Source organism: Lissotriton vulgaris, chromosome 1_1, assembly GCF_964263255.1.
Source record: "Lissotriton vulgaris chromosome 1_1, aLisVul1.2, whole genome shotgun sequence".
In the NCBI taxonomy this organism is placed as follows: domain Eukaryota; kingdom Metazoa; phylum Chordata; class Amphibia; order Caudata; family Salamandridae; genus Lissotriton; species Lissotriton vulgaris.
In genome coordinates this window covers 301,101,223-301,117,422 of record NC_141685.1, presented here as the reverse complement: position 1 = coordinate 301,117,422, position 16,200 = coordinate 301,101,223, and the positions used below count along the sequence as shown (strand labels likewise).

Below are 16,200 nucleotides of genomic sequence, written 5' to 3'. Positions count from 1 at the left end.
GCACAGACAAGAAGGGATTCAGTTTTCCAACAACCGTGCAACATGACAACTTTGCTCCTCAGATCAAGAGTCAATCTCTAGGGTCGTGTGAAACAATAGACATGTATTTCACTCAGTCAGTCTAGTGCAGTTTACTTTCACGAGATGTAGAGAATAGAGAGACGGGCGTTTGTCAATAAAGGGTTAACATTTATTGAACAGTCTTTCTTCTCGTACAAGAGAAATGTATTGCCACAATTGCAATGATTGTTATTATAAAAAGTACGTACAGTAAGATAAGTATTGCGAAATAGAACTGTAAAAGCATTGATATGGTTTCTTAGCCATACAATGGTTTAAAAGTAATAAAACATATATACAGTCATATATACATTAGGCTAACATACTCAACTGGTGCTTCTAACTATGCCTACCCCAGTGTGCCTGACCTAAGCCTAACACGTGGAAGGGGAGTAAGTAAGTAGCTTTAAGTTAAGTTGGTTTTGCCAAGGTTTGTTTCAAGAATTCTCGTCTAAGGGTTTAGTCAACACCATACCTCTGAATAGAATGATGGAGGATTGGTATCTCCTTCAGGGGTCTCTCTCGATATCCCAGTCACCCGCAAAGGTAGACCGGAAACGCCGGAGCTGGATTTCTCTGCACGAGAAAGGCAGCGGGTCTCTTCAGCGCGTCGAGGAAGGAGGGGGGACAGCGTCCGCGGGCAGCTGGAATCTGCTGGATGTCTTCGCAGAGGGACGGCTGTTCAGCTCCTTAAGCGTACTGCACCATAGTTCGCGCTTTAGCAGCGATAATGGTATCAGTAGCTTCACCACCACAGGGACAGCAGGCTGCAGCGAGAGAGTGCTAGATTTACCAACACGGGGTCTTGCAGACAGCTGGCATCAGCAACAGTAGCTCGCATTGCTTAAGGCAACGTTGGTAATATTTATACCTGACAGGTGCCGGGTTTGACGCAAGTTTGCTGGACATAAGACGTCAATTAAAGATGTCACTAGGAAGTGATAGTTATCAGTTGCTCATTAGAGTTCCATTACTAATCAAAACATAGCAAGCGGGGATTTCCAGGTTTGCTGAGTTTTTATCTTGTTGAAGAACTCGGAGTGTTATCTAGGAATATCAGATAGTGACTACTGCTCTGTCATTGCACTATTTGGTCGCAAAGGAAGTGGCAGAGAGAACTATGCTGGAATGTGGCTCTGTTCGTGTGAGGCCAGAGATGACTTTTCAGAAAATCGCACTTGAACGGTTATGCCAATATAGGGAATAAATGGATTTATAGCCGAATAGGGGCATAAGGTCACAGTATCGATCAGGAACCTAGATAAACACGCAACAGTCTAAACTATCGTTTATGTTATTCCAATGCTCAGAGCCTATTAGGAATATAGGAACTACACTACACACCCATCGTTCTTGTCTCGAAATCTTCTATTGACTTCCGATCAGTGAATGCCATATCAAAGTTTGACGCATATCCCTTGCAACGAATAGATGAACTTATAGAAAAGTTAGGGGATGCTGTTTTCATATCCACCCTCGACCTAACAAAGGGGTCCTGGCAGGTCCCCTTACGAAAAAGAGATCAGGAGAAGACCACCTTTTCCACCCCAGATGGGCTTTTTGAATTCGCAGTACTTTCCTTTGGTCTACATAGAGCAACCACAACCTTTCAGAAACTGATGAATTCAGTGCTCCATAATCCCAAGACCAAAAGAGAGGTGAGAGCTTTCCTAGGCCTTTTGGGCTATTATAGGCGGTTCAAACTCAATATTCCAAGATAGCTGGTCCTCCAACCGACCTACTGAAGAAGGATGCAACCTAACCAACCTCCTGAATCCATCAGAACGAGTCCTGGGAGCGTTCCAATGCCTTAAGGAAGCTATCACTAGCAGCCCAATTCTAACGTTCTCTAATTTTGCTAAGCCCTTTAGTCTGCAAACCAATGCCTCTGATGTCGGTATAGGGGCTGTGTTATCTGAAGAGACTGTGGAGAGGTCTGGAACGCCCTATACTGTTCATCAGTCGCAAACATTTCCAGAGAGAACAGAACTGCCCCATGATTGAAAAAGAGTGCTTAGCAATCAAATGGACGGTAGAAAAACGTTGGTATTACCTTGAGGGAAAAACCCTTCATTCTCTATACTGATCATGCACCGTTAATGTGGATGAGTAGGAACAAAAGTAATAATCCCAGGGTGTTAAGATGGTTCCTGTCCGTCCAACCCTTTGCATTCGAGGTTCGACATAGGAAAGGCACCCAAAACGCCAATGCTGACTTCCTGTCTTGTATCCTTTGCCTCCCCGATTGGGATGACTCTAGGGGTGGGATGTGTCAGGCTCTGACTCCTGTTGACCCTGAAACCAATCAGGAAGAAGAGACTCTGCCTCACTGGCCCACACCTCTGTTTACTTCTCATCCGCCAGTGGGTTCCAGTAATGTATGGTATGTCATGGACGATCCTGACTTTTACTGTTTTGGGCCCTTTAAGACCTGACTGCCTGACGCTGAAGCAGCTCAGAGCCACGCCCCCTGGAGGAGTGAACCATCTACGCCGGAAGAGGAAGAGTGTTGCATACTAGAGAGTCTACCCTCTCTCATGTTTGACCAGAGCGGAAGAACCCCCAATTCGGAAACCGGAGACACTGTGCAGCAGTCCGGGGGGAGGCGATGACCGACGATGACCCACGGAGGGCAGATTCCTGCCGTGAACCACAGGAACAAACGCCAGGAGGCAAGCGACCCCACGAGTCGCCAAGCCACGTTTCAGGAGGAGCGTGGCTTGCACAGGTATGTGTACAGTTCCTAGGGAGCAGGAGGCGGGTGGAGATAAAATCCTGTTCTCATTAGAGGTGGAGTCCTTTACAGCCTTGTTTAAATATTGGCTTGAAGCCCTTCTATTTTCCATGCATTTTGGTGGTGGTCTCTCTGGCAGCACACTCACGAGAACTTGTAAATAGGGTGCAACACTTCCCCCACTCCCTTTCCTATACCTGAGTATGGCAAAGCGATTGGCACTGACCCTTATTTCTGTTCGCATTTATGCCTCTCCCTCCTGGCTTGGTCATCATCGCCCTGGTGGAGAACGTCCATAAGAAGGAGAGCACCATTCCCAAAGAAGAGGAAGAACCGTTTGTTTGGCTGAACTGTCTTACCTAGTAATAAATGCATCTAAAAGAAATGTACTGTATCCCACGAGAAAGAGCTATCCTTACTTTTTCAGCATCTGGTCTTTTGCATTTCAGAAATCCACTCATTCTCTGTAACACAACCAGATGTGTTGAAACATACCTCGAAATCTTTATCTTTCCACCCCATTTCATCAATTCACATGATTCACGAGTTACATTCATCAATCTGGATAAACAATCTGCAGACTTATTATCTGCACCAGGAATATATTTAACGAAAACGGATAGTCCTGTAGTGCAACTAGCCACTTACAAATTCATGAAGAAATACAATGCAATCCTTTTTTACTAAACATTTCCTAAAGTGGTTTTTGATCTGATTGAACCATAAACTTTAAGTTACACAAGAACTGCTTACATTGTTTCATGACCCAATAAACTGCTATGGCCTCCTTTTCGATAGCAGAATAATGAAACCTAGCACCTTTCAAATTCTATAGTAAAATCAACATTATTCTCAACCTGTTTCAGAACAGCCCCCAGTCCTTTATTGCTAGCATCGGTAGCTACACAACACAGTAAACCTGGAGTAAAAGTTTTCACTTTAATATTAGCAAATTCCTCCTGACATTTATTGGTGCAAGAAAAAGAAACTTGTTTTTTAACAGATTTCTTATATTAGAGGCACAATTCAGGATACACCTCAAATAAAATTCTTCCATCCCTAAAAAAACACTTGCACAGCTTACTTTTTGGTTGGTTCAGTCAAATCTTGGATGGCTCTAATCAACACTTCCTTAGGTTGAACACCATCTCTACTAACATGTCCTAAGTAAGATATTTCAGGGCAACACAACTTGCACTTACCAATTCTAAGAGTAAAGATCTTGAACACCTCTTTAATTTTAAGCAAATGTTCTTCAAGGGGATCAAAGGAAAATCAGAACATCGTCTGGAAAGAACTTGACCCCAGGTACTTTTCCAAACAAATCTGTCATAATTCTCTGATAGACAGAGGCTGACGAAAAACGACCAAATGGGATTCTGTTCAAACAGAACACTCTAAATTGAGTTAAGAAGGTGGTAAAATCTTTAGACTCCTCACTCAGCCGAACCTGGTGATATGCTGATGTCAAACCAAGTGTTATCAAATTGTCCAACAGACTTACCATCTCAATGTTGTTAGGAAAAGAAAACTTGTCCTCAACAACTTGTTTGTTATGGATGTCTCTAAGATCAACACATACCATGGTGTCCCCAGAGCTTTTGATAGCTACAACCACTGGGGACACATTGAGAAGCTTTTACTGCTTCAAATATTCCTTCTATATTAAGATACATCAATTCTGTCTCTACAGCTTCGTGAAAACTGAATGGACTATTCCTGACTTTACCTACTACTGGTGTGGCTCCTTCCTTCAACATTATGTGATGTAAGTAACCTTTGATACAACCTATTTTCTCCAAGAAAAAATGTGTACATTTCTGCAACAGCATTTCAGGTATGGTGTCCTCCTTTCTTATCTGCACTTGAGGCCTAGCGTTGGGGTTCTAGATACATTCCAAGAAGTATTGGATGAGGTCTGATCAATACTATATCACACTTAACTGGAATATATATTTTTTCGAAGGCAGTATTTCATGAAAATGTATTTGTGCCTCAAAATAGACAATGAATTCAATATATTTTACCCTGTAATTGTTAACATCCAGTTCAAACAGAATGGTGTTCCCTTAAAACTACTTAGTATGATCACCAACGAACCCAATGATAGTTTTGCACCTGAGTCCAACATCATAGATATATCAATAACATTGCGTTGCACTACATTAGATGAATGTTCACAATTTACATCAGAAATACAGTTTGCATCATTAATTTGAAGAATCGTAGTACTTCATTCACCCTGTCCATAGATTTTTCAAAAGAGTTGCAACATTTTCCATACTGCCCATTTCTTCCACAAAATTTACCTCCACTCCGTAAAGCAGGACAATCTTCATAATTGACCAAATAAATAGGCACCCACACCTGTAACAAGATAGTTTGCCTTTAGACTGAAAAGACTACTGTTTTTTCTGCTTGGTAGATACTGACTGTACAGAAGAAACAAACTCTTTAGTCTTTGGAAGCGCATGCTATTGAGTGTTCAACCTGCTTAGCTACAAGCAACACTTTATCAGGCTTAGGATTACTCTTAGATCAAAACTCCTCTCTTATTTTATCACATATACACTCGAACGTGAATTGATCCCAAATCCTCTCTTCAGTTTTATTCCCAAAGTTACATGTATAAGCTAATTTGCGAAGAACTGTAACAAAATCTTCAACTGATTCATCATTCCCCTGTTTATGTTCACCAAAATAGTATCTCTGCATTATAATAATTGTTTTTGACAAGAAATGATTATCTAACAATTGAATAGAAGGCTCAAATCTATTCACAGAGGCATCAACACCACCTTCACTGTCAATGCTGGGTAAAGTTTCCAATATTTCTTGACCTTCAGCCTAAACAGTGTAATAACATTGCTGCTTTTTCCCCTCAGGAGTCACATTTGTACCACACACCCCGAAAATAATTCATAAAGACTTTTTTTATTTTGCCTAAAGGAAGAACAGGATTACCTGGAGTGGTTAATAAAAAAGGTGGTGGAGTAACATTCTGCATGACAAACATAATAACACTATAATAAAACAAGAAACAATGCTTAAACAGATTGAGATATGTAAATAATGCAAGGATGGAGCAAGGAAAAACACACTGAGACAAAGAGCACACCACAAAACACTGTCCAAAGAATCCCAGTACTCAAAATAGTACCGGAACTCCACCTGAAAAAAATAAAAGTTAAGACAAAATGGAAGAACAAAAAAATACGAATACAATTTTCAAGCTAAATAATGAAAAATTGCATCTAGAAGCTGAAGTATAACTGCTGGGATGATGAAAGAACATCATAGTCATATTTTTGTTAGTAAGACTGAGTTTGAACTTTGAGTTTTTACTAGAAAATCAAAGTCCATCATCCATTTCCATGACAAGAAGGGAAGTTTTCAACAACATCCCAGTGGAGCCATATGAGAGGCTCCTGTTGTTGGGAGATGACTGAAGTCCAGGCCAAGTTCCAGGAAGGATCCATAGAGTCCCAAAATATTATTACAGGTAAATGTGAAACTGGGAGCTGACAAGAGGTAAATAGTCTGCCGCATTTAGGATGAGAGCGCGCATGGAGATGCCAGTACGAGACAGGTGAGCGGTAAAAGAGAGTGCTGCACAAGTAGTGCTGGCACGAATATGACTGGCACAAGGCAGAGAGAGTGCACCTCTAAGGCAATGACAACGTGCACATGACCTCACCACTCTTCCGCCAGCTTTAGAGCAAACAGGGCATGAGGAAGAAAGCAGGAGAGGAAGTCCAATGGCGCTTTTATCAATAAAGCAGTAGAAATCCAAATCGAAAGTGGCAATGCTTGCAAACAAAGTCCATAAAAAAATGTGAAGGAAAGAGTACAATGCAGCACCTGAATCCATGTAAGTACAGGAACCAAAACAAATTCAAAGAGTGTTGAAGTTTAATCAAGAGTAGGTCCATAGGCCGCCTGCCACCAATGTGAATTTAGAGGTTATCCAAAGCACAGAGAGGTTCACGTGATGAAGACAACTTCCTTTATTAAGATGGAGAAAGTCCAGCCATAGCTTACAGCAGCAGGAAAAACAAAATCTAACTGCCTTCACAGTTTCTCTTTGAGAATTGACATTCTATATTGAACATACCAACATTACATAACAGGTGACCAACAGGAACCAACCATAATAAACAATACCATTATTAACAATACCACAAATACATATCAAGGTGACCACACTTCCACCACTCAAATATGAAGCCGTGGAATCACAAGAATCCTCCTACTTTCTATATCCACTGTTAGTCTGCCTCACATATTTTCTGTTAATATTAAATCTATTTATGGTTTCTACATCGCAACTTAAACTTGTTTCGTTAAATGTGAAAGCACTTACACACTCCAGTTAAATGTAAAGAAATAATTGACTATATTTATTGCCACAAAGCAAATGTCTGTTTAATCCAAAAAACTTAGTGCTAATGATGTGGTTTTGTGCTCAATGGTTAAACATTGGATTGATGCTTTTGTTTCACCGCCAGCAGATGGAAAGAAAAATTGAGTTTCTATTCTATTTTCCAAAAAGATTCCTTTCAAAGTTTGATTTAAGCATTGTGATACTAGTGGTAGATTTTTATATGTTATAGTTGAAATTGATAGAACTACCATAAGTCAGGTAATTCATTATTTATTTATTTTATTTATTTATTTAGTGTATTTGTAGAGCGCGAAACCTGTCACCCAGAGGGCATCCTGGCGCTTTGATCAGGAACCATAAACTTAACAGCTCAAGCCTTTTATGGAAATAGGTGGGTTTTTAACGCTTTCCTAAAAGGTAAGTAGTCCTTGTGGCTTCTCAGAGAGAGTGGCAGGGAGTTCCAAAGTTTGGCCGCTGCGACACTAAAGGAGCGGCCACCCATCCTCACTCTGTGAAACCTCGGAACTACAAGAAGATGCGCCGAAGAAGAGCGGAGGGGTCGCGATGCAGAGTACCAAGCAAACATCTTTTGCAGAGGGATGGGGCCCAGTTGGTGAACAGCTTTAAACACAAGGCACGCAGCTTTGTATTGTACCCGCAGATGAACCGGGAGCCAGTGTAGGTCTCTTAAGGCAAGGGTGGAGGAACTGGACCTAGGACGGGAGAGAGCCAGCTTGGCGGCCATGTTTTGCACCCGCTGTAGCTTACCGGTCAGATTTTTTGGGGCCTCCAAGAGAAGCCCATTGCAGTAGTCGAGGCGACTTAATATGGTCCCACGAACTACTTACGGCCTTGCTTGAGCGGGGAGAAAGGGCAAAACCTTGCGCAACATGCGCAACAGCATCATACACGTGGAGGTGGTTTTATTGACGTGTATGTCAAGCTGTAGGTTAGGGCCAAAAATCACCCCCAGATTACGGGCTGATTCCGCCGCCAGTACTGGCTCAAGAAAGGTACTAGGCCAAAAGTTGTCTGGGAGTGCCCGCGGAATCCTGTCGATGGAACAATGGAGTACCTCCGTCTTGGAGCTATTGAATTGTAGAGAATTAGCTCGTAGCCAGTCTGCTGTGGCTGCCATGCAGCGATGAAAGGTATCCAGCGAGACCGCGTTATTCCCTTCCAGTGAAAAGACCAGCTGGGTGTCATCGGCATAATTAAATGCCGAGACACCAAAAGATTTTATTAGCTGGACTAAGGGACGGAGGTACAAATTAAAGAGTATAGGGCTGATGGCCGAGCCCTGTGGGACCCCCTGTCCTACACTCCTTGGCTCAGAGGTGAATGGTGGAAGTGAAACCAACTGTTGCCTGCCGTCAAGATAGGATGTCAGCCAGTCTCTTGCCCCCTCAGTGACCCCGCACTCCTCAAGTCTCCTGACAAGGGTCCGGTGGCAGACCGTGTCGAACGCGGCCGACATGTCGAGCAGTACTAAAAAGGCTGCCCGACCACGGTCGACACGCGAACGAAGATTGTCCAACACGGTCACCAGCGCGGACTCCGTCCCGTGGCCGGGGCGGAAGCCAAACTGGTCCTCCTCGAACCAGCCGATGTTTTCCAGGAAACCTGAGAGTGAACGAGTCACCCATTTTTCCAGAATCTTGATAGGAAAAGGGAGCAAGGATATGGGCCTTTAGTTGGAAAGGCAGGCAGGATCCAAAGTGGGTTTTTTAAGCAGAGGTGACACTACTGCTAATTTCCAACATTCTGGCACCGATGATGACTCCAAAGATTGGAGACAGATCGAGAACAAAGGCAAGAAAAGGTCTGCATGGAAGACCTTCCAGAATTTGGGGGGCAGTGGGTCAAGCGGGGACCCCGAAGACACCGTTTGTGCCACCTTGCAAAATTCCTCGAAGGAGGGGGAAGGAAAAAACCTTAGTTGGGGTCGACTGGGGGGGGGTAACCGGAGCTCCCAAACAAAGGTCAGGGGCATTGGTCTGGGGTCGACTGGATGGACTGGCCGGAGCTCCCAGACAGATGTCATCACCACCCGTCTGGGGTCGACTGGGCAGACCCACCGAAGCTCCCACATCCAGGGCTGCCAAGGTGCCAACAAGGCCGGTCGGCTGGGGTCGACTGGATGAGCTACCCGGAGCTCCCAGACTCGAGCCGAAGGCAACAGTCCGGGGTCGACTGGGCAGATCAACCGGAGTTCCCAACTCTGACACTCTTGGAGGAGGGACAGGCAACCGGGGTCGACTGGGTGGCGCAGTCGGAGCTCCCAAACCAGTGCTGGAGGCAGTTGGCTGGGGTCCCACAATAGATGATCCCACCTTTTCTGTTACAATCATTAATCCTGGTAATAACCCATTATTATTAGCTGAGACTTTAACCTTTTAAGAGACTCTTTACGAGGCCATCTTTCCTCCTCTAAATTATTCCCTCCTAAATCTCTATTTCTTTTAATCTTTTTTTTCAAAAACACTAAATTAGTAGATATCTGGAACTACATTTTCCTACTGAAAAATAATCCACTTTCTTCTCTAACACTTCTCATCATATTCCTGGATTACTTGCTCTCCTCCAGGAATTTATGTGACTTAATTGTCAACTTAGAATATACCAAACTGGTATCTCAGATCACCTCCATAATGTTGTTTTAAGTCAAACTAAGTGTCCTTTAAGTCCCTATACTTCATTGGGAAATTAGTGCCGATATTAATCTTAATGGGGAATAATAGAACTAAAATATTAGAAATCATTAAATAGCCTTGTTCCTTCAATCACAAAGCAGAATCCTTTATTGTAATTAGATGGGAAGATTTTAAAGCAAATATTAGAGGCGTTGCTATATCTATTGCCATTGACAATAAACAATTTAATTAAATATTTGAATTGGATAAAGCTACCTCTAAATATGAAAGACTATTTCTTCAACCAATACTAAATATAAAAACACTATTACAAACACTTACAAATGAATGCAATTCAGTACTAAGCAAAAGAGCAGATTTATAAATATCGAATAATAAAGCAAAATGATGCTTTCCCCTTAACAGATCTGGAAGGTACCTTGCTAATTATTTGTATATAAGAATTTTTTTCTTCAAATCACGCTATTCATTCTAGCTATGGTCATTGATTAACTGCTTCCATTGGCATAATAAATTAATTTAAAATCTGGTAATGTACCTTCTCTACCCAAATATAACAAAAAGAAGTTAGATTCCCCAACATCAATAAATGAGGTGCAATCTACTATTGGCTCACTCAACTCAAGGAAAGTTCCTGGCCTGGATGGCCTCACAGCTGAGTTTTATAAAACATTTTCAATGCAAATAGTCCCACATCTATTATCTATTTTTACTGGCTAGACCCATAAATCCACTACTGAAGGATCTTTTCATGAAGTGATCGTTTTAGTCTTTCCCAAAAAATAAAATGAGTCCACTATTATTTCTAACTACATATCAAATGAATTAATGTATAAGGACTGTAAAATATATGCCAAGATTCTTGTTAACAGGCTAACTAAAGTTTTTGATTCTCTGATTCATGCAGACCAAATAGGTTTCATGAAAGGCTGATACTCAGTTAAATATCCAAGACCTATTTGTCACGTTACATTGATTATTTCCTGTACCAGTGCACCATGAGGATTATCAGCATTGGACGTAGAAAACATATTCTATAAGGTTAATTGGCAATGTTTATTTAATGTCATTAAATACTCTAATTTTGGTCACCACTTTATTACTTTTCTTTGTTTTATATACTCATTCATCAGCCAAACTGTTTCTTTATGGTTATTGTTCTTACACATTTCATGTCATTAGAGGCAATAGACAAAGATGTCCTCTCTTGTCTCATCACTTCCTATTATCTATTGAACCTCTCTTTAACATTTATTGAATTTTTTCATATTTTAAAGGCATTGTGATTGTAAATACCAAAGTTACAATTCATGTTTATGCTTATGTTTTTTTATTATTCATTTCTCATACTATTATCTCTATACATGTCATCAGTAACTATTTAACGGTATCTGGTTATACTCTAAATATAAATAAAATGAAATGTTTCCTGTTTTATATTTATTGCACACCAGATATACATTATAACATTATTTATGTCAAGATAAAAGACCTTGGAATGTTTTTTGCTTGCACCACTCAACTCACATTGGAACATTATTATTATAAAATCTAACACAAATGTGAGAAATGGTTCTCTCTTCATTGATATCAATGTCCTATTATATTAAAATTTTGGTTGGAACTATGGGCTGTTATTTGTAAAATTCTTATTATTTTCAACAATATTTCATATTTCATTATCAGTACGTCATTTGTCCTTTCTTATACCGTATCTCTTGCCAATAAGAAACTGATTGATTTTGAGGTTTCTTCTGCAATTAAATCTATAACTTTATCGAGAGAGACGCTAAATTATTATCTATTCATAAATGGCAGGCTTGGTTTACTTTTACAAGACAAGGTGCCAGATTGTGCTCTCTTAATCCCACTAATTCATACCCTAAACATGAACATATCTGGAAATTATTCGATTATTATGTTTCTCAAACTACTTACCTGTATATGGGTATATACTCATTAGTGATACGATACATCATTTTATACTAATTCCTCTAAAACTAATCCAAGTAGATTAGTCTTCTATTATTTTAATTACCTTTATTTATCATTTCAACACCTATGAAACTTGTGTACAGTGTTACTGGTACATATTTGGGAGAAAGTACAGCAGTGTCTCATGACAACAATAGGATCTCTTGAAGTTTTTTAAACATGGCAAAAAACACCAGGGAACAGGCGTTTGGCTACACAGTACACACTCATTCTGATTCTGTCTCTGACGTGTCCGCAGGCATTTCTGACTCTTCCTGATCACTTGCGGTGGAATCCGAAGTAAAAGAAAAGCATTACAAAGCTCTCTCCATGTTGCGAGATCCTCATCTACCTATGGATCCCTTCGTCTGTTTTTCATATGTACCTTCTCTGCTAACGACCATTCATGCACATCTCCCAGCCAAGCTTTGATCAACGGAGGGCACTTGCCCATCCAGGGCATTGCCATTCTGGGTCTCGCGAACGCTATCAGGAGCTGTAGGAGTATATACGCCACCTTTCGCTTTTTCGGTATGCAGTCCACCGGGAATCGTGAACACTAATAAGCATGGCCCTCCTCACCTTCTTCACCACCTGACTCCAAAATGGAGTGACCTCAGAGCATCTACATGCTAAATGCATAAAGTCTGCACCCATTTCACCGCACCTAGGGCATGTATCTGGGCGGTCCAGTGCTACACGTTGTCATATATGTGCAATGTAAGTAGTTGTAGTGTATTAATTGGAAGCGGGCATTGAATGACACCTAGTAGGTGAGTGTACTTACTAGTGTCCAGTTCTTCCCTAATGGTTCAGTCAAATCCATGCCATGCCTTCGGCGGGGGCATTGAATCTTCACTCATTGCCCTATAAAGGAGAAAGACAAATCCACTTCCTGCACCATCTGTGAGCATTATGTCAAACGTCTAGGTCATCAGGAGGATGGCTGGATGTCCGGGCCAAGTTACTTTGAATAAATTAGACAGTCCAGCGTAATGGAGGTAATGAGGTCGGCCCAACCCAAAGGCCTCACATTCCTGTTCATAGGTGATAAATGTCTTGGCTGGGTATAGGTCTGCCATCTGTTCACAGCCTCTCTCCACGCCTGAAAGGACATATTTTCTATCATACATGCAAGTATCCATACTGGGAGCTCTCAATGGAATGGAGAGTGTCGCAAGACACGCTCCAAACATCTCTGCCATATATTTGAGGTTTGTTTTACTATATATGGCATATCCTCCACAATCCCTGCTCTCTGCATCAGCGCCAAGGGGAGGTTGTCAGGCGTTACACGTCCCTTCATCAGTCTCTTCTCCAGTTATCTCCCTCTTCTAGCCACCGGGCTGCATATTGTAGGTGGGTTGCATAATAATACAGTTCCATTCCGTGGGGCTCAAGACGCCCAGCCCCATACTGACGGTTTAAAGTGTCCAGCACTACTCTACTATGACGGTCGGCCCAGAAAAGAGACACTAATATTAGTAACTTCTAGTCCACCCATTAAAGAGCGCTATAGTAAAGACTACAGACTTTTTTATTCTATTGACCATCCTTTGCTCATAAACCCCTTAAGCGCTGCCGTCGGCCAACCCCCAGAGAAAGGGAGCACAGGCCGTGGACCAGCCCTGCCCAGGAATCCCCTGGCCATAAGATCACAGCTGTGGCACCAGGTCTCCCGCCACTGGCCAATGTCATTTTGTCACATTGATTCAGCATCCCCGGGCCCACAGCTCCCTCCATCGGCCCCTGAGTCGCCCCTCATCCCAGAGCAGGGTGGGGACCGAAGCGGCAAAGCCCCAGATCAAGTCCGGCAGGATAAGCACCGCAGCCGCGGCCCTCTGTCTGAGCCACAGCCCATCTCCAGAGGACACAGCCGGTCTCCTCCCTCGGCACCCACACCAAGCAAACAATGCAGGCCCGCAAGAACCTATCGGCACCGGGTCACTCCGAAATCATTCCAGGTAGGTCAGAGGATCTATTTAACAGAATTTAGCAGGATTTATGGGCAGGCCAGCCGAGGAGCTTGGAGGCTCACGTCCTGTTGGCCATGTTACTTGGACACCCAGTCTTCTATTTTTATTTTATTTCCCTATGCTTACTGTTTCATATTAATATTGGCAAATGTTTTTTCCTTAATTATATGATACTAGTGAATATATATTTGCTAAAATTTAATTTAGCTATTCATTACAATATTTTGTATGTTTATAGTAATGTTCTTCCAAATTCTAATAAACACATTTGAACACTAAATAGGGACAATTTACTATTCTCATTCCAAGCTAACCTAAAGTGGGCAAAGTGTTGACATTTGGAAAAGGGGAATATTTACTATTCCCACTCCAATCAAAGCAACATTGGGTAAAGGGTTGGACTTTGTGGGGTTAGATTTAATATTCGTTAAAATCTCCCACTCCAATCCAAGCCAAATTGCAGAGTGTGTGTGTGTGTGTATATATACATATATATATATACATATATATATATATATATATATATATATATATATATATATATATATATATATATATATATATATATATATATATATATATATATATATATATATACATATATATAGATTGTTTTCATCCAACCTCCTAAAATTCTTTGTGATAGATAAATTACCGCAAATGAAGAGAGGGGGGGATAAGATTCGTAAGCTACGGCAACTGGAGAACAGGTATATCATTGACCTAGACAGTCTGATTCCGGGGGGTCTGAATTCGGAGGAAGAAATGATCTGGCACCTGGGAGAATAAAGGATATAACCATGATGTGGTTCAATCCTGTTAGTTCTCCGAGTCTTGATTCTAAATATTTTCTGAGCAATGGTATTATTGATTACCAATGAAGATTAACATTGTATGTTCCTAATTTCCTGCAAAAACAACTTCATTTTAACCGTTTTTAATCATTTTGAAATCACTGGGGCATAGGTTGTGTACCAAAATCGTTTGAACATAGTCTTGAGCATAATTATTATTGGTTAATATTTCAGATATACTGACAGGCTGTATTTCTGTTTTCTCTCGCTGTTGTACAGGATCAAGAGGACTTGTCATCTGAAGTGAATGAATGTTGAATTTCCCACTGGGGAAGAAAGGATGAGAACTCTAAGATGAGCGTAGCAAGGTTCAGAGCCACTCACCCATCAGTGGAAACATTGCCTATTTATGTTAATTTGGACATTTTGCAAATTGGCCACTTGGCATAGAATTAACAAGTCTAATTTCTAATTGATGTATATATACATACCAGACAGGATCAAGGTACTTCACGTTTATCTAATCCACTTGGACATTTGTTAATAATCAACAGCCTATCTACAATATCATGTGAATTTGACCATGTGAGAGTGGCCGCCGATAATGTTAATATCATTGAGAATAGGGGTCACAGTTACAAATACTTTGTGCCGTCTTAATTTAGCCACTGGGCTTGTATTTTGAATCTATGCACACCGCAGACCAGCATGTCAGTAAAAATGTGCCAGTAACCTTGAGTAACAGTGATAGATAACTGCATGTAGAATTCGTTTAATGTTTGGCACACTGTTATTTTCACCATGCTAAGATGGCCACCATAGTGACTTTAACTATGTCCCTTGTCTATGTTCATGACCGGGTCACTGACCACACGTGCACTTTGGGTAAACTTTATTTAGTTGTTTGTTTTCATACACGAGTTACCCGTGAGCAAGGCGAGAGTTTCATCGCCGAAACGCGTTGGGTTTTGTTCCATACTTGCCGTGAATCACATGCTGGAACTTTAAATGGAGAATTAAATCTATTTTGAGCACACGCACTGTTTCGTGGTTTCTTCGAAATAACTGGATTGGAGTGCATTGGCACAGCGGCTGCTGTGCTTGGTGGAAAACAATTAATACAGGGCGACCTCCACCCTGGATTGCACCGCAGTTACAAGGTCCCGGTGTAAACGGAGGAAGTGGGCCGATTTATATATATATATACATATATATATATATATAGCAACAGTGTCTTCTGCATTTTGGAAAGAAGGTGAGCCGCACACAGTACACCTTATTGCTCACGCATTTTTATTGAGTCGATGTGGGGCAGGGGCCGACGCGTTTCGTTCAGCACTCTGAACTTCTTCAAAGGCACCCCAGGCGAGCAAAAGCAAAACTCAAGACACAGGTGAGACCGGTGATTTTATGTCCATTGCCGGCCCTGTAGTGGAAGCTCAGGTGGTAAACGCCAGGCATGTTCGTCTCCGTAGTCCCGAGTTCTGCAACTTGGATTTTTCAGTCCTTCCGGCGGTTGATGCCCCATTAGTCTTCAGTCTCACTGGTATAGTATCCAGAGGTGTGCTTCCTATAACAAACCCCTATTTGTGGGGGCTGTTAGGAACCATTCCAGACTCTGGTG

The 16,200-nt window shown here is 41.6% G+C and overlaps 1 long non-coding RNA gene across 1 annotated transcript in view; it reads left to right on the top strand.

The window, feature by feature from the left end:
- Nucleotides 1-15,292, top strand: part of LOC147747084 (uncharacterized) — a 435,738-nt gene extending 420,446 nt beyond the window's left edge. Inside the window, exons 2-3 of the long non-coding RNA XR_015299458.1 lie at nt 4,488-4,562; nt 14,856-15,292. This is a non-coding gene — a long non-coding RNA (uncharacterized LOC147747084). The remainder of the gene's footprint in view (nt 1-4,487; nt 4,563-14,855) is intronic.
- Nucleotides 15,293-16,200: the final 908 nt, after the last annotated feature.